Raw genomic sequence first — 20,031 nt, 5'->3', positions numbered from 1 at the left:
AAATTATCCGATTTCATTATTCTACAAGGGCAGGGGCCTGCATATATTGCTCATTGCTTTGTCCCCACACGCAATAGCACATGGGACACAGATACTTATTGAATGAATATTGGACTCTCACATAAAGTCTCATTGAAACAAAGAAAATTATTTCAAAAACTTTTTTTTTTTTTTTTTTTTGACAGGCAGAGTGGACAGTGAGAGAGAGACAGAGAGAAAGGTCTTCCTTTTACCGTTGGTTCACCCTCCAATGGCTGCCATGGCTGGCACGCTGTGGCCGGCGCACGGCACCAATCTGAAGCCAGGAGCCAGGTGTTTCTCCTGGTCTCCCATGGGGTGCAGGGCCCAAGCACTTGGGCCATCCTCTACTGCACTCCCTGGCCACAGCAGAGAGCTGGCCTGGAAGAGGGGCAACCGGGACAGAATCCGGCGCCCCGACCGGGACTAGAACCCGGTGTGCCAGCGCTGCAGGCAGAGGATTAGCCTAGTGAGCCGCGGCACCGGCCTCAAAAACAATTTTTTAAACTACAGGACAGGATTCTAGTCAAGGGAGCCTTATGTCTTGCCAACAAGATTGAGTTTTTGAAGAACAGTGGTTCATGAATTGTATATGCACTTGAAAAATAGAGGCCAGCATTGTTGTGCAGTTCGTTAAGCCACCACTGGCAATGCTGGAATCCCACACTGGAGTGCTAGTTCGAGTCCCAGCTACTCTGCTCCTGATCCAGCCGCCTGCTTATGTGCCTGGGAAGGCAGAAGATGGCCAAAGTACATGGGCCCCTACCATACACATTGGAGACCAAGAGGGAGTTCCTGGAGCCTAGCTTTGGCCTAGCCCTGGTTGTTGTGGCCATTTAAGGAGTGAATCATGGGTGGAAAGTGTGTCTGTCTCTACTTCTCCTCCTGGCACCCTGCCATTCAAATAAGCAAACAGATCTTTAAAAAATAAATAAATACACACATACACACACAGAAGAGAGTGGAAGAATGTCGACATTTAACAATGCTTAATTCTGGAGAATCAGGAAATGGGTCCATGAATTGTGTTTTTGTTCTTAAGTTTAAAACTAAAAATCAACTCATTTTATGGCATCTTCAAAGCTATAAAACCTAATTATAAACTCTCATCAATTTATTGATTTTTTACCTAATGCTATGATGTAAACTCAAATAAAGGTCCTCATAACTAGTTATTATTTGAAAACAGAATCAAGTCCTCTGCTCACCTGGAGGGGAAGTGACCTTTAAAGTTGGCATCTGGAAGTCTCTGGGATGGGAAGGGAGGTCATGGATCCGTGTGTAATGCTCTAAAACTAGCTCTGAGATAAAGACTGCCCTGAGACACTGATGCCCCATTCTGCCAGAGCCTGGTTGTAGGGCATGAGGTTATACAAAAGATATGCATCATCTGAAATTCCTTTGGTAAACAAGTATTAATAATTATTATATACCAGGTACAATGGTGGCCTCCTGAGAATACCAAAATGATGGGTCACTAGGAACTTATAATCTAGCGTGAGTCAGCAGTACACCAAATCTTTTTTATTTTTTAAGATTTATTTATTTACTTATTTGAGAGGCAGAGTTACAGACAGAGAGAGGGAGAGATGAGAGAAAGGTCTTCCATTCGCTGGTTCATTCCCTAAATGGCCACAAAGGCCAGAGCTGGGCTGATCCAAAGCCAGGAGCTTCTTCTGTGTCTTCCACATGGGTGCAGTAGCCCAAGCACTTGGGTCATCTTCTACAGCTTTCCTAGGCCATCAGCAGGGAGCTGGATCAGAAGTGGAGCAGCTGAGATTTGAACCAGTGCCCATATGGGATGCTGGTGCTGCAGGCAGAGGCTTAGCCTAGTGCACTATAGTGCTGACCCCACCAAATTGCTTTGATCAAGATAATATAACATATCTTAACAGTAAATCAAGCAAAAAGTACCCAGAGGAGAATCTGGAATGGCCCCTGATAGATGAGTAGAGTTCTTCTAGAATGTGGGAATCACAGCAGGTGGGCAGTGGGGCATAGAGCGTATGGGGCAGGAGTGGTATGGTAGACGGCACTCAGCACCATCATCTTCAGTGGTCCAAGCCTGGGCTCCCACCTCCCTGCTAAGAATCTGCCAGTGGCTCCCAAACACCATCCTAAACAGCTTTCAGTGCCCCAAACTAGATTTCAGCTCAACTTTTCCAGGTTTTCTATTTCCTTAAAAATATCCTATGCTTTACTCCACAGCCAATAAGCATCTCACTCTCTTCTTGTCTTCCATTCAAGTGATGTACTCAATCCTTCTGCCCTTATCATGGTCTGTCAACATCCTCACACCCTGCTTGCACCAAATCTGAGAAGACTCCACAATGTGCTGCTGTGGTGGAAGCTGGAATTTGGTTCAACATTTCTGAAGGGCAATTTATCAAAGTCTTAAAATAGCCACATATTTTGACCTAGTATTTCAACTTCTACGAATATATCCTACAGAAATATTCAGAGATGCATGCTATTAAAGATATTTTCAGAAACATTTTCAAAACATTAAAACAGCAAATAAATGAACACAGAAAATAAGTACTAGTAATGGAGGACTATTCAGTAAAGGCAAACAAATTACAGTAGACCACCTAGCAGCTCTTTCTAGAATATTCAACAGCATGCAAATGTTTATGACATGAAGAACAGGTATACGATATTCCACTTTGTAAGAAAAAAATTCTTATATGAGCAGGAAAAAAGGACAAGAGAAATGCACCAAAATGTAAACAAGGGGCCAACACTTTGGCAGAGCAAGTAAATCTACTGCCTCCAGTGCCATTGTCCCATATGGCTGGTGGTTCGAGTCCCGGCTGTTCCACCTCTGATCCAGCTCTTGGCTATGGCCTGGGAAAGCAGGAGGAGATGGCCCAAGTGCTTCAGCCCCTGCACCTGCTTGGGAAACCCAAAAGAAGCTCTAGGCTCCTGGTTTTGGATCAGCCGAGCTCTGGCCATTGTGGCCATTTGGGAAATGTCTCTCTCTCTCTCTCTCTCTCTCTCTCTCCGCCTCTGCAACTCTGCCTTTCAAATAAATAAATAAATCTCTAAAAAAATGTAAACAAGTTAGCTCTGTGACACACATCTCTACTCCCTAAGCTGTCTCAAGGAAGATATACTACTGTCACAATAATAAAATGAAATGAGACTTTAAAAACAGATAGGATTATTTGCTTATATACCGAGAGAAATGAGTATGGGCAAACGTTCCTATCAAAAATATCCAGGTTGGAGCAGGCGTTTAGCCTACCAGTGAAGACGCCCATGTCACTTATCAGAGGCCAGCTCATCAAGGGTCTCCTGGTCCACACTCACCCTTTAGGTCATTTCCAGCCACTTGTTCCATGAAGTCTTGCTAATCTACAAACTTGATGTGGTCTTTGCCCTCTTAGCATCTTTTTGATCCCTATGATGCACAGCCAATGGTTACAAGAATCTGTGGCCTCACAAACTCTGAGGGGTTTTTCTTCTGTCATTAAAGAGCCAACCCCAGTAGGCAAAAGCGCCCATGGAGCATATTGCTTAGTGCCTCACTCACGGGAGGCCAACCTACATATTTTAAAGATGAATAAAGAAAGCAGTGGCCTTACTTTTGTACTTTGCTAGTTCTTTCACTTATATAACCCAAGTTATATTACATTTTGGTTGTTTTGAGGAGGAGCAGAGAGGTAATGCCATGACCTAAAACCAAAAACAATTCAAAATATTTTTCAAGTTTCAAAAAGAAAATGCTAACAGTTCTATAAGCAAAAGAATATGAAAATACTGGCTAGTTTCTAAGATGGATAACAAGATACAGGGCCCGGCCGGTGCTGTGGCTCACAAGGCTAATCTTCCGCCTGTGGCTCCGGCACACCGGGTTCTAGTCCCGGTTGGGGCGCTTGATTCTGTCCCGGTTGCTCCTCTTCCAGGCCAGCTCTCTGCTGTGGCCAGGGAGTGCAGTGGAGGATGGCCCAGGTCCTTGGGCCCTGCACCTGCACAGGAGACCAGGAGGAAGCACCTGGCTCCCGGCTTCGGATCGGCGCAGCGCGCCAGCTGCAACATGCTGGCCGTAGTGGCCACTTAGGGGGTGAACCAACGGAAAAAGGAAGACCTTTCTCTCTCTCTCTCTCTCTCTCTCTCTCACTGTCTTACTCTGCCTGCCAAAAAAAAAAAAAAAAAAAAAAAGGAAAGAAAGAAAAGAAAGATACAGGGCCTATTACATTTCAGAACCTAATTAAAATCAGTTTTAATAGGATCAAAATATTATTTTGTGCTTAAAAAACTTAGGAAAACCCAAAGGCCCAGTCGTCATGATGGCTGTTCCACAAAGCCCTTGCAAACAGAATGTTGCTGAACAAACTCATCCTTCAACAATGGACGATGGTCTGTCTGAAGTTTCTAAGACGCAACTGCTTTTACACATCTTTGGAAGTGCACTGCTCGAAGCTTAATCTCCCACAGACAGATCAGAACAGGACAGGACGTAAAAACCATCCTCCCTCCTGACCCCTCAGGGGCAGCAGGCACCTCTGGATGGCTCCTTAGCTATTCTGACGCTTCTCTGACTACGGTCGCAACGACTGCCTTGCGTACAATTTAATAAGCACATTCACACCCACCATTTCATTCCAACACCCACAATTCTCAGGAGACTGGGGAGGGAAGGCTGAGGGACACTTGATTTGCTGGTGAAGATACACATGCTGGCACGAAGAAGCCTACTACTGGTGAGAGTGGGGCAGGAGCTCGGCAGAGGCCAGGAACCGGCTTGCGCCGATGAGCTGGAATCCGGTCCCACCCTCTCCTCCTGCCTGAAGGCTCAGCTTCCACTTGCCTCTCATCTGAAGGATGACAAGTCTCTTAACTCTTCTCCCTGACCCTCGATTCTCAAGGCCAGGGGCTGACGAACCTTTTCAGTGAATATTTTAGGCTTTGTAGGTCTCTAGGCTTCTATCACAGCTCTAAAGCTCTGTCATTTTTATCATGAAAGCAGCCACAGATGTCTGGACACACAGGTGTGTCCATTTTCCAATAAAACTGTACTATGGACACTGAAATGTGAACCTCATGTAGCTTTCTCACGCCTCTGAATACTATTCTTTTGATTTGTTTTCTAACATTTAAATTCATAACCATAGACTAAAAAAGATGATGTGCCCGCATGCCTCCCAAATGGCCCTAGGATTACAAGTCACCAACAACCGCCGAAGTCCAACATATTCTTCTACTTAATTTTGTAAGTCAAGTGTTTTTTGAGACCAATTGTGTGCCAAATAAGAAGATACACTCTAGGGAGTTTATGTGCTTTGGGAAGACAAGAAAAAACCAAGTACACTAAAACCAAGCTATTGGTTTTGGCCAGTGTTACAGAGAATGCGACGAAGTGAGTGAAAGACAATGGTGGAATAGTGTGGCTACTTTAGACACTGTGATCACAAAAGGCCTCCTCTGAGAGGAGCCACTGAACTGAGACCTGGTGAATAAAATTGACCCGACCTGCAAAGCAGTGGGAAGACTTCCAGGAAGAAAGAGGAATGTGTGCAGGAGGGGAACATTTGGGTCCTGGAGGGAAAACCAGTGTGTCTGAAGCCTATTAAGTAATTAGAGTGCTAGGAATGAGGCCGCTGGAGAGGGCAGAGCCCAGAGCCTGGGGTGTGTACTGGGGTCAGGCATTTGCCCTGACCTTTATCACGTTATCTTTCAGCACTCATCTCCCAACACACTGAACGCTGAGTACCCCCACATCTTACTCACACGCAGGTACATGTGGTCATGAGGCCTTGACAGTGGTCATACCTACAAGTGTGTGCCTACTGACAGTGTATGACAGTAGGCACACCTCTGAGCCCAGAGTAGCTTCAAGAGTTTCTCTTTCAAGCCCCTACTCAGTGGAAGGCGGCCCAAGTGCTTGGGCCCTGCAGCTGTGTGGGAGACTTGGCAGAAGCTCCGGGCTTCAGATCAGCCTGGCGCCAGCCATTGCACCCGTCTGGGGAGTGAACCACCAGATGGAGGGCCTTTCTGTCTCTCCCTCTGTCTGTAGCTCTACCTCTCAAATAAATAAAATCTTAAAAAAAAGAAAGAAAGAAAGAAAGAAAGAAAGAAAGAACCTTGCTCAAATGGCTGTTTTTATGGACCTTAGATTTCTCAGGGATGGTCACTGTTAGGAAACTAGTGCAGTTGTAGCCAGGTGGCCGCATGGCCCAGCTACCTGAGCCAGGCTCCACCCCCATCCTAATGGGATTCACTGCTCCTGCTTCCCTGCCCGCCCTCAGGCAAAGTTTTAAAAGGGCCTGTTCCTGAACACGTGCTCTCTTGGCCCTTCTCTCCTGCTCTCTCTCGGTTCCTCTCTCTAGCCTCCTCTTCTGGGCTCTTGGCCCTTCTTTCCTGCTCTCTCTCAGTCCTTCTCTCCTGCGCTCTCCTGTGCTCTCTTGGCCTCTCTCCTCTCTCTTCTCCCTTCTCTGTCTCTCTCTCACAGTCTCCTTCTCTCTTTTTCCTTTGCCGCCCCTTCACTCCGGTCTGTAGGGTGTTCCCCAATAAGCCCTTTCCCTTACTCCGGTGTCCGGTGTGCTTTGCGACGGCTAACATTAAGATATAACAGTCACATATTTCTTTTAGCATCCCTCATACCATATACCAGGGCAGTTGAGAACGTTCATGAAAAATGTGTATTATCAAAAAAAAAACCCACAATAAACTTACTAAATTACCTTTTAATTCTATTTTCTATAAACTTTTCTGAAGATAATTATTTTTTTTTGGCGGGGCGGTGGGGGGAGGGTACATGTTTCCAGACTAGTCTGATCCTCTAAAGGCAGGACTGAGTTTTCTTCAATTCTTGGCGCACAGTACGTTCTTAATAAACAGTGACTGAGAGCAAGAGGCACAAATGCCTAAGTGAGCAAGATGCCCTGCCTCTGAAGTTCAGAGATGGGTCACCGGGTGTTTTTCTCAGTTGTCTGTGGTTCTGCACAATCCTGCCAATGGCTGAAGCCACCAGATGACCAAGTACTCCTTAGCTGCTTCTCAAGCGTGATGTTGACAATGGCCGCACACATGGATTTCATCGTCAGCTACCTCCAGCATGCCCTACGCGAGGCGTTTCTGGCTGACCCAGCTGATGCTTGCTTTCTCAACTCATTCCCAAGTAAGCTCCACTGGAAACAGACTCCATGGTAAAATCTTTTAAACCTTCCCCAATTCCTTACATTCAGTGACCGTGCTGCCCAAGAAAGCACTCACCCAGTCTCAGAGTCTGTGAGAGGCAGGTGCAGAGTTAGGTGCTAGGGACACACATGAGGAAATTCGAGCTGCCATTCGGGGAGACCCCAGACCAGTGGGATAATTGGGATTCCAAAGACTAGGTCCTATTCCTGCCAGATAAGCACCAAGTACAACCAAGAGACTGTTTCTACATCTTGGCCCCCTTTTAATCAAACCAGCCTGAGGGAAGGACTAATTCCACCAAGGCAGCTGGGCCCTCAACGGGACACATCTTCTAATCTCAGCTTCTGGCACTGTGACAGAAGAAGTCACTTCTGGGATATCCAAAACGCGATCCATCTATATTGTGCATGACTATCGCTAGGTGGGGCACAAGGAAGCAATTAAAACGCTTCTTCTGATTGCTAAGCAAAATGCACCTGCTCCAGAAAGAACAGGAAACTCAATCCATCTGTGGCCTGGTCCAAACTCAGTCATTTGTACTGCTCCCTGTCAATGCAGTCAGGACTCTCAATGTGGCAACATCTAAAACAAAAAGCCAGATTTTAGAGAATGTAGACGATTGTGACGATGACGACACAAACCTTAGAGAACAATGTAAGAGTCCACAAGAAAACCCCGCCGCTTTTCCTCTGATAGTGACAAATCACAACCCACGTGACAGGTAAAGTTTGCTTTCCATAAAGCAAGACATAAACTGTGTCTAACACATGGGGAAACTGGAAGGTTGTGATGACAGGACAGATTTGCACTGATACATACACACTCCCTTTTAATTGGTTCACCAGGGACTTTTACCATGCACTTATTAAGACTGCTGCCACACTGAGAGATCTAGCTGCCGGCTAAACCACGGTTTTCTTCCACCCAGAGAGGTCACATAGAAAAGAGCAGCCTCGATGTGCTGGATGGAGGAAGGCTTGGTGGGAAAGAGCAAGAGACAGTGCGTTCGTTCCTGCTAGCCACTAACATGGGTGAAAGCTGAGAGTTTTTGCGTGTACTCTCAATGTATAGTGAGGACTGTATTTGCCATGCCCATTTCGACTGTTCTAATAGACATACAGTATTTCCCAGTTCTTCAGTTATAATCTCAACACCAAAGCAGTCACTGTTTCTGTAATGTAAATGGTCTCTGGAATTTCTGAAACAGAATCCATTTCACAAAAAACAAGAGGACCAAAAACAAAACAAGACAAAAATGTCATAAGACAACTGTATGAGAATTGGGAGACCCAGTGTTTTAGTTGCCACACCACCTATTGTTTTCAGAACTGCAGTTTTCCTTCACATTTTGCAATTTTCCAAAAGGCCCTGACATGCAATTTGGGTTGCAACAAGAAGACAAACGCTCACCCAAAGTCTCTTGTATCAGGAAAAATGTGGAAGGAAAAATTGCTTTGCTCCCTCCCTTGGTTGTCTTTCTCTCCTCTCACATTCCTCCTGTCTGGTTTCATTTCCCAAGTACACCAGAGGCCAAATACTATTTGGAGCTTGAAAAAAAAAAGTCATGGGATGGAGTCTAAAGGTTGCAGAACTGTCTGAAAGAGAGTCGTGTTTCCCTGTAAGTTTCAACATCCTCTGCCTTAGGAAACAGAGCGCTTCTCTGTAAGTGCGTCCGGAGCAGAGACAGCCTGTCCCACACTCTTGGTCCCAAGGATGCTCTAATACTTGTAGGGCACTACTTGGAGTGGCTCCCAGAAAGTCACCCAGCAGTGAGTCTTCTCAACCCAGGAACTCTTCTGCTGTAAGAGGAAACAATGAGAGCACCCCCTTTGACAGGGAAGCCAAAGCTCACACATTCCAAAAAAAAAAAAAAAAAGCTGCAATGCCCTGAAAACACTCTCCCCTCCTGCGTCTCCTCTGATCAGGGTAGGCAGAGCTGTGCAAGTGGAAGCCAGAACTGGTCTCCTTCCTTCCCCACTTCCACCCTAGATAAAGGAGGAAAGAACCCACTGCAGTGTGTGCACTGCCTCAGGCCAGACAGGCCTCAACCAGCACATAATTAAGTCTTTCTCCAAGCCCACACCACAGACTCCTGCCAGAAAGCACTACCCCTCAGCCCTCGCGTACAAAGCAAACAAGGGCACCTCAAGGTCTTCACCCTAAAAAGCTGGCAGCAACCGCTCCATGTCAGGACTCAAGTCTTTAACCATGAGTATAGGTGCAAATCCCTGAAGTCAGTGCAACACAGTTCTCGAGTTAGGAAGTTTGTTCATGTGCTAGGAAGTGCTTGTTCACGTGACAGAAACCGGTGTCTGGAAATCAGGACATCTTGGCTTGATCATCTGGGAGAACAGCCAAACCAAAAATGTCATTGGAGCTCCCCACCAAAGAAATCACAGCATTGCCAGACAGCTCTGCCCGCAGCCAGCTGATCTGTTGCTGGGAGTATAGTCTGGAAGTTAAGTCAATAAACAGACTTAAGCTGAAGCCAAAAGAAACCCACATCATCTTCCTCTTTGGGTCCCTATCTGCACTGCCTGGAAGGCTGCACAACAACTAATTTGAATGTGGGGGTCACACAAACCTAAGCTACAGCTGGACAGCCAGTCTTGTCACATCAAACTGCTGCTCTCTGTCCAGGCGGCTAATCTGTGTTCTTGAACAAACAGGCAAAAGAAGGCAATTTTCCTGAATCACAGAGCACCTCTTCCAGAAAGGATCTGAGTGAGCCCGTCACCGGAAAAGAACGCTGCCATGCTGTGCGACACGGCTGTCACCTGAGCCTCCACACGCCCTGGTCCTCTGCTGACCAGACAGGAACAAGCCCGGACGTCAGTCTTTACAAACACAGGTGGACGTGACTGCCTCTTAAAAGGCCCCCCGCAGTGACTACACACAGGGCACTGAGGGTTTCCGATCTGCCCAAACAAGCAGCCAGCCCTTGGCGGTGGTCCCCACAGAAAATGCAAATGATATTCAAAGGCACTGGCTGACAAAGAAACACATTAGGCTTTTTAAAAAACTTCCTCACAACTGAAATAATTCAGGCAAATCCTGAGGGTGAAGAAATTGGCCGGATACACACTTAGTTTTAAAAGTGCTCTTTCCCACATCTTCAAGCAAAGTTTGCTGAGGATTACAGGATGAAACGGGGGAATCTGGGGCTGAAGACTCAGTAGCATCAAGCCCCTCCCCCGAAGAACCCCAAAGACACAGCTCCTGAAGAAGCAAGTGCTGCTGCAGGCCTCCCAAACCACTCCTCCCTGCATTTTATCATCAAGGCATTGCACTACCCTTAGGTGTAAGCTGTATTCCTACTCAGGCTTCTGTGGAGAATAACGGCTAGTGGCATAGAGCTCACTGGGCTGAAAATAAAGAATTGGATCAGAGGGTCTTTTACGTTCATGTTTACCGAACGCAAATTTTAAAACTCACTAGTTACCTTCCTCTTTTGTTATTCTGACTATTTTTATGCCAAGTTACTTTAACTGCAACAGCAGAAAATGAAACACCATGTAGGACAAAGTTCCTTGGTTAAAATCAGCCTCACTCTGGTAACAGTTAAAAATTCCCCATCTTTCTCAGGCAGAGTGCTGCGCTTTCCAGAAAGGGGGAAACTGAGGAACAGGCACTTGTGGGATCGCCACCCAGGTTCAACTACCAGCTCAGCCTTCTTCTGTGGAGTGACCTGAGCTAGAGCGACTCTAGAATTTTCTGACACTTTCATCAATGGTAAAAATGGAAAAAACAACAACAAAAAACAAAACGTATGCATATTTTTGCCTCCCCTCTTTTGTAAGAAAATAAATTGGACGGTTAATGCTTAAAACAGGGCAAGACCAAAACGTCAATAGAGAACTGTCAAGGTGGGGAGAAGCCAGGAGGCAGTATAGCAGGAAACCCAAGCCTGAGGAAGCAAGTCCACAAAGCTTTGGTGAGGGTCTCCATGGAGCCCAGGTGAAAGCCCTGTAGCTCTTGCCCACTGACTGAAGAAACACGACCCTCAGCCCGGTGGAAGACTCTCCTCGCCCGGGAGACAGTGCTCCCAGGCAGAGTTGCACAGCTGAAGGAGCAGATGAGCACATGTCTGATGGCCAGTAAGGAAGGGGACACTATAAAGGAAAGGGAGCCCCACAGCAAAGAGCCGGAGGCAGGATTTAGGTTCATTAACTACTGATTGCTGGAAATGCCTTCTTAACCAGCCCCCTGACATTCCCAGGTGTGTCAGCAGAACAGCTTCGGGAATGAGGCTGGTTTCATCTCCACAGGGCAGCTGTCATCACGAAACCAAGCTCTCTGCAGGTCAGCCATCTTATCTACAAACTGTAGGGCATTTCTCTGCGGGCTTCTGAGGCAGCAGGGAAAACAGCATTAAAAAAAATGTAAAGAATTCAATAGGCTCAATATGGCGACCCAACACTTATGCACAAAACCACCAGGTAGAATCTTACTTTTAGGCAATACAAGGACATTTGCAAAGCCAAACTGCTTCCCCTTTATGCTTTCCTCAGCTACTGGCCTCATCTACTTATTTTCCTAGTTTCTAAGCCTGAAAGTAAGTTCTCGAGCCAAAAAAGTGGTTGTGAATTGGTCACTATGATAGAAAACCTATCGCAAACCCTGGAGACACAGCACCCAGGGCCACCGTTGTCTCAGATCAGTCTAACCTTGCATGACCTCAGTCACCACCTGCCATTTCAAGTGTAAACAATGTTTACAGAATGCTAAATGTGTGGCCATTCCCAGGCTTGAAATGATAGCACGGAGAGTTGTTTATTATAATCCAGGGCTCCCCCACAATGGACGTTTCAGGAGACTTTAGAAAACTGCCAAGTGGGACTAAATGGGAATGATAATAGAGAAAACCTTTGAAAATTGTACTGAATTCACTCCTATAAAAATACAAATTTTAACTATGTTTGAATGCATCTTCAGCCTGCATCCACTAATAAGCTCATCATTTATGAGCACCCTCAATCTTCTGTGCTAGGCTATATTTGTGGTACCCTTATGATTTCTGATTCATCAAAGGAGTATAACTGAAACAGAGTTAATTAAAAAGAAAAAATAGAATTTCCCATGTTCTCTGCTAACTAGCCTTGGGACTACTTGAAGAACTTCTGACAAAATAGCTTTAGTGAACCGGAGATTCTCCACAAACAGCCTCTCAGGATGCAGAATTTAAAACACTGTTTAGAAGTGTATTATCTCTGTGGAGGCAACCTTGGGAGCCGCCTTCTCTGTTTAATCAAGAATGCTTCTAGCATTTCAATGAAGTTTGTAGATTTACTGACTGATAAAGAAAAAAATAGTAGGCCACTTCGCTGGATCTACAAATTAATGTAATACCGACGACGTGAAGCTGTCCGCATTTATGGCATGGGTTTCAAGTATTCGGCAAAAGCAAGCTGTAATTTTAAATGAGGAAGGTCAATAAAACAACTAATGAGTATTCAGGTGTGTACTTCAAAGTGTTAATGAGGTAACTGGGAAAGCACTCGAGTTTCAGTGGTATATTGACACCTGCATTATGTACTTACGAAAGCTTACTCTCCATTGGAACTTTTCCCATAAGCTCCAGAGACAAACTTAGACACACGTGGAAATAGTAGCCACAGTTTTTGAGCATCTTCTGAGTGCCAAGCACGTGACTAAATGGTTTAGATATGTTATAGTTAATACTTCAAACAATTTTGGGATGATCCCTATGTACTCTATGTATTCATATCCAGAGATATGAATAGAAAACCTATCGCAAACCCTGGAGACATAGCACCTAGGGCCACTGTTGTCTCAGATCATTCTAACCTTGCGTGACCTCAGGGTGGTATATCCAATAAGCATATGCATATTGCTAGAAAGTTTTGTTTCAATTTTTACACAATGGTGCACATCTGTACTGTTACACAGCTTGATTTCTTATTGTCAGTTTTTTCCTTTTGAATACGTTAGCTCTTTCCATGTCAGTACTCATGCACTCTGATGCATGCTTTGTCACCTTGAACATAGCATTCTCTAGTACTAGTGCTCAAACTTGAGTACATATTGGAATCACCTGTGGAACATGGACAACCACCCAGGCCTGGGCCTTTATAACACAGGTTCTGATCTCACTGGTGTGAGGGCCAGCCTTGGCACTGGCATACTTGAGGACATGCGGATGATTCTGTTACAAATCATAAATCCTATTTTCTTTCTATGAAAAGGCTGTAGTAAAAATTCTTATCAATACATCCCCATATCTGTATGTCTGAAGATTATATTCCTATGTATAGAGTCTAGGAATTTTTGGATGTGAATCAAGGGCTAGCCCATTAACACAGCAATAAATACTCAAGATTGTTCTCCACTGAGGCAATATAATTGACTTTCCCATTCTCAGGGTATTTGACTGCCCAGTGAGCACCTGAGGTTTTCCTCCTTCTCGTCTCCCTGGCTAGAGACAGTTTTTCAGAATGAAGAGTTTTATCCTGAGATTTTATAAAACTGAAGTAGAGAGCTCAACAATAATCATTTGAAATAGGACTCATTACTGCTAGTCATGCTTCCCATATTTATACAACTGAAACCTGATTGCCTCAAATATCAATTGAACACAGTTGGAAAGAAATCAATGATTTTGATAACTGTGAAATGATCAGCACTATACAGGAATCAGTCCCAATGAATATAAAATTACCATTATTTTGGAAATAAATGCCATTGGAAAAAATTGATTTTTCAGAAGTTAATACTAGAGCTTAGCTACACTTGGTTTATAGGACATCCATCATTGAAACTGAACACATGCCACAGCAACAGTCCGTGTGACACGCCTGCCAGGCCTTGGGGAAATGCCTAGAACACCAAGGATTTGTACTGATACCTACTGCGCCAACAGGCTCCGCTGACTAAGTTCCAAGAACCTGCAGAACCAGAAGCTTGAGGAAATACAAATCTGAGGAGTGTGCTCTTGGAAAAAAAAAATAGGGGTTTTGTTTTGTTTTTAATACACACTGCAAAATTGCCTCCCCTAAACAAAAAAATAATGCACAGAACTCACATGTGGGAAAGGGGAGAGGATATCATGAGAGCTGGTGGGCAGGCACCAAGGACACAAGGGCACATGTGTGAAGAGGAGAATTGGTAAATACATGTCATCACTTTTCACTAAGGCTACCAACCGAGAGAGAAACTATTGGCAGCTACAAAGTGATTTCTCACGGGGGATTCCTCTCCATGTGCTAAATGTCTTTGGGAAGTCATTCACATAAACAGATACTTCTAAAACTGCAGGAGCAGTGTGGGTGTTTTGGCATGGGTTGTGACACTGCCATCCCAGATAGTTCGGAGTATTGGTTGGCGTCCCAGCTGCTCTGCTTCTGTTCCACTGTCCTGCTAATATGCCTAGGAGGGCAGCAGACAGTGGCTCAAATACTTGGGCCTTACCACCTTGAAACCTGGAGGAAGGTCCAAGCTCCTGACTTCAGCTTGGCTGAGCCCCAGCTGTTGAAGCCATTTGGGAAATGAACAAGTAGATGAAGACCCCTCTACTTCTGTCTCTGTCACTTTGTCTTATAAATATATTAATCTAAAACAAATAAATCTTCAGAAGCCAAACAATTAGAAAGATCTTTACTGGATTTTAATTCCTATAAGTAGATCACAACACTCTTGATTTAATGCTAGGTCCAAAACAAACCAAACACACACACACACACACACACATACAAAATGAAAACCCAAACCAAGTCATTTCACAGTCATCAAAAGCAATGTGAGGGAAGGTGATTCTGCCCAGTGTGTCCTCTCTACCCAACTCTGTACTTTTCTAAATAATCAGGTGTGCACACAAATTGCTTTATTGGGCAATTGAAGAAGACCAGACAGGAAACAGACTGCCTCTCTTGCAAAACTTGTTGTAAATGAGACAACATGAAAGCTGATTTAAATGGTGCCTCCTCATTAACCAAGCCCTGCACTCTTGGACAAGGTGAATATTTGGACTTCAGAAACCAAGGAGTAACATTAAGTGGCTAAAAGTCATGGGAGCTTTTAGTTTCCAATGGTTAAATGACTCAGGGTACTCCATTTGATGAAATACTCTACAGCCATTACAATTAATGATATGCATACCCTGAACATAGATGCTTTATTTGTTAACTATGCCTTAACTTTAAAAATGAGACCCCATTTATCTGATATGTTAAGAGGTCCAACTTAAAGGTCCAAGTTGCATAATACACAAGGTATATCATAAGTATAAAATGGATATCCTTGTTTAAACACACCAAGAGATTACTTTTTTTTTTTTTTTTTTTTGACGGGCAGAGTGGACAGTGAGAGAGAGAGGCAGAGAGAAAGGTCTTCCTTTGCCGTTGGTTTACCCTCCAATGGCCGCTACGGCTGGCGCACCACGCTGATCCGAAGGCAGGAGCCAGGTGCTTCTCCTGGTCTCCCATGGGGTGCAGGGCCCAAGTACTTGGGCCATCCTCCACTGCACTCCCTGGCCACAGCAGAGAGCTGGCCTGGAAGAGGGGCAACCGGGACAGAATCCGGCGCCCCGACCTGGACTAGAACCCGGTGTGCCGGCACCACAAGGCAGAGGATTAGCCTAGTGAGCCGCGGTGCCAGCCAACATCTTATAAATAATAGCTACCCAAACTCTAAGAGTGGCTTCTTCTAGAGAATGAAACAGAAGTAGGAGGAGAGAGGGAACTCTGGCCTATCTTAGTCCTTTCTAATTTGGAAAAAAATTATGTGGACTTGGCTTCCTTTTTTTTCCCTCCTTACTTATCCAATATGTCTCTGGAAATCTAGAATTGTTTAGCTATATTTGTTTGTAAACTAGTCTTTTTAGTTTAAAAACAATTTTCAACAAAGCAGGTGAAAAACTTGTACACTTGTAGAAAACCACAAAACATTTCTAGAAGAAATGAAGGAAGGCACAGTAACGTCACATGTTCAAGCACTGGAAGACTTGATATTGTCAAGATGTCAATACTACAGGGTCAGTGCTGTGAGGCAGAAGTTAAACCCCGGCCTGCATCCTATATGGAGAGCAGTTTGAGTCCCAGCTGCTCCACTTCTGATCCAGCTCCCTGCTAATGCGCCTGGGAAAGCAGCAGAGGATGCCCAAGTGCTTGGACGCCTACAATCATGAGGGAGATCCAGAATGAAGCTCCTGGCTTCAGCCTGGCCCAGCCCCAGCTGCTGTGACCATTTGGGGAGTGACCCAGTGGATGGAAGACCTTCCTCTCCGTCACTACCTCTCTCTGTAATTCGCCTTTCAAATAAATAGAATGAATCTTTTTTTAAAAAATGATGTCAATACTACAGCTACAGATTCAAAGCAATTCCTATTAAAATCCCAATGACTTTTTCCAGAAACCGAAAATCCCACCTTAAATATCACATGGAATCTCAAAGGACTGGTTTAAAAAAAAAAAATTTGAAGATCTTCAAATTCCTATTTTTAAAACACTGTATAAAGCTGCAGTAATCAAAACAGGATGATACTGGCATGACAGACGTAGAAACCAAAGGAATACAATGGAGAGCCCTGAAACAAGCTCTCACATGGGTGATCAAATGATCTTTGACAAGCAAGACCACTTCGTGGGTAAAGAACAGTTTCTTCAACAAAATGGCACTAAGGAAACTGGATATCCGCATGCAAAAGAATGAATTCAGACTCAAGTCCCAATACTGTAAAACTCTTATAAGAAAACAGAGGGGAAATATCAAGACACTGAATTTCACAAAGATGTTTTGGATGTGACATTAAAAGTATAAGCAATCAACAAAAGCAAAAAAACTGACACAATGGGACTATGCCAAACTTGAAATGTTGTGTGTAATCACCAGAGTAAAAAGGCAATCAATGGTAATATTTGAAAACTACAAACATCTGATACAGAAATTAATATCTAGAACTCCTACAACAACAAAAAAATAACCCAACTTAAAAATGGGCAAAATCTTTATAGACATTTCTCTAAAGTTGACATATGCATAGCCTATATGTATAGAAAGATGTTCAACATCATTAACTATTAAAGCATTGCAAATCAAACCAAAATAATGTATCACCTCCACACCATTAAGATTGCTACTATTAAAAAAATCCAAAAATCTTAGCAAGGACATGGAGATATTGAAACTCTTGTGGAGTTGGTAGGAAAGAGTATCGTGATTCCTATAGAAAAGAGTATGGTGATTCAAAAAATAAATAGAAGTACTATATGATCCAGCAATCCTACTTCTGGGAATATAACTAAAACAATTAAAAGCAAGGTCTCAAACAGACATTTGCACACCCTTGTGTATAGCAGCATTATTCACAACAGCCAAGAAGATAAAAACAATCCAAAAGTCATGAACTGGTGAATGGGCAAACTGTGCTTTATACATATAATGGAATACATCTATGTGTATGTATGTTTGTATGTATGTGTGTGTACATGTATATATGTAAGTATACATATAATGGAAGAAAATCCTGTCATGTGCTCCAACATGGGTAAGCCTCATAGATGCTGTGCTGAATAAAATCAGTCAGTCACAAAAGACAAGTACTGCCTAATTCCATTCATATCAGGCATCTAAAGCACTCAAATCCATAGAAACAGAAAGTAGTATGGATTACCCCGGCTGGGTAGATGGGGAAATGGGAAGTTTTTAATGGGTTCAGAGTTTCAGCTTTACAAGATGAAAATGCTCTGGAGGTCTTGTCTACAACAACATACTGAAGTCTACTGAATTGTACGTATAAAAATGGTTTTATGGTAAATCTTAAAAATATTGTCATTTATCGACTCTCATCAACATGCCAGTTTCTTTCAATATGTTCTACATCTATGCATTACCTCAAGGAGATAAGCAGGGGCCGGCGCTGTAGCACAGTGGGTTAAGCCTGCAGCCTGCAGCACCGGCATCCATGTGGGAGACCTGGATAAAGTTCCTGGCTTCCTCAGACTGCCCAGCCCCAGCCATTACAGCCATTGGAGGAGCGAATCAGTGGATGAAAGATCTTTCCTTTCTAACTCTGCCTTAAGAAAAAGAAGAGTGAGAAAGAGAAGAGGAAAGGACAAAAACAAAGAAAAAAGAACGAATAGAGAAAGAAAAAGAGAAAAAGACAAAGAGAAAAAAGCCAGAGATAAGCAGTCCTCGCATACCTCATTTTGTTTTACCAGGAGTCCACTGTCAATGAACACACATACTCTGACCGTGGTTTACAGAAAGCCTTCGTTTCTGTGTTTTTCTGTTTCATGTCACCCAGCCCTACAAATGTTAGTCCTCAAAATGAAAAAATAATCTAACATAAAATACTAATATGAGCAGTAAGTTCTTGTTTTAAACTTGTGATCAATTTAAAATGTCACTAAAGACAATTCTTCATATCAGTATCACCCTAATTCATCAATATCACCATAAGATGTAAAAATGGTCAGTTTCACTTAAGTTTTTTAATTTAGAATCCTTTGAAATGCACTGTGTTCTTTGCTACAGAAGTGAATATTACCAATCGTATCTGTAGAACACCCCCTTTCTAGGTGGTAGCCCCAGGAACATATACAAGATTAGATGCATCTAATTAAGGAATTTTTTGTTAGGTATTCATTAGGAAGTTTGACCCAACAGGAATGAATTCACTTGTGAAATCTCAAATTCCTGATTCCTAAAGGCAGATTCTAAAGCTACTGAAATGGCAGAGGTTCTGACTCAACCTAAACTAAGCAAGCAAACACAGTAATGGAAAGTACAAACTACAAAAGGGCACCAAATGGAATCGCAACGGGTGACCATAAAAGATAAAGACTAACATTGGTAGGTATTCTCTGAAAGAACACAAAGGCCAAAATAAGTGCTTTAATATTTAAAGGGACCTCAAAATAACAAAGAAAATTAGGCTTTGCATTTCAAAGAAGTAGTCAATCTACTTGAAGACATGAAAGAGAACAACAAAAAAAGCTTAACTTATTCATTCATGATTTCATGGTCCCTACATACATCTCCCCAGATGCACACCCTTCCCTAACCCGGTACCCCCGACATCATAAGTTACCTTACAGCTCCCAGTTTCCATTCCATAAAAATAAACAGCCAGGACAGGTCTCTCACTTATTAATCAGCAATAGAGCTATGACAAGTGTTCTTGCTAACCTGGCAGGCCTTTCTGGTTACTCCTCTTATAAATACTGTCCCACCTCACTAGGCTGTGTCACATAAAACCTTTGTGGAAAAACATTCTGGTCAACAACTATACTTGCTCATGCTGGAAAAGCAACAAGGTCAGAGGTGCTGACAGATGCCAGCTCAAAACACACACACACACACACACACACACAGTCAAATGGGGTTTTCCTTAGAGGTTCAACTCACAGGCAGCCAACAGCCAGCCCCTGCTACACACATTCACACCAACCTCAAATTTGCAATTCTGTATATGTGTGATGATGTGACATTGATTAATTTATTCAAGGTCCTGAGGGGCACTCACTCCCCTCCTCAGTCTTGGATATGAGGATGAACAAAACTGACATGGACGTGGCCTTGCAGGGCTTACAGTTAGTGCACAGGCACTGGGACTCCAGGCTTCGAGAGAAGTGGCGTGTGCTTGAGTGTGTATGGGTAGAAGATGTGGGCAGTTTTTCTCCTCATATTTGACAAACAACAGCGAATATTCTGCTGGCTTCAAATAGCAATTCAGTTCACCAGTAACTCCCATGTTCCCCTGGATATGGAACACTGAGAAAGGGAAGCAAAACCAGGAGAGGATGGTGGCTGTGTTTATTAGAAACAGAGGCATCTCTGGCAGGCTAATTCTAGAACTTCAAAATGGAAACTAGGTTTCCATTTCTGACCTTGAAGGATTAACTGCTGTGATAA

The 20,031-nt window shown here is 43.7% G+C and overlaps 1 protein-coding gene across 8 annotated transcripts in view; it reads right to left on the bottom strand.

Moving 5' to 3' along the window:
• DAAM1 (dishevelled associated activator of morphogenesis 1) overlaps positions 1–20,031 on the bottom strand; it is a 191,031-nt gene that overhangs the window by 112,877 nt on the left and 58,123 nt on the right. The window contains exon 1 of one of the 8 annotated variants that reach the window (XM_070068659.2): positions 19,208–19,308. The exons of 6 other annotated variants lie outside the window; for them this stretch is intronic. The gene's annotated coding sequence lies outside the window, so the exon portion shown is untranslated. Of the gene's footprint in view, positions 1–19,207; positions 19,309–20,031 lie in introns of those variants that run through there. One more of the 8 variants, XM_070068661.2, reaches the window with a different exon arrangement.

Source organism: Oryctolagus cuniculus, chromosome 2, assembly GCF_051225735.1.
Source record: "Oryctolagus cuniculus isolate XC-2025 breed Fujian yellow rabbit chromosome 2, ASM5122573v1, whole genome shotgun sequence".
Classification (NCBI taxonomy): Eukaryota; Metazoa; Chordata; class Mammalia; order Lagomorpha; family Leporidae; genus Oryctolagus; species Oryctolagus cuniculus.
This window is presented reverse-complemented; position numbering and strand designations above follow the sequence as displayed.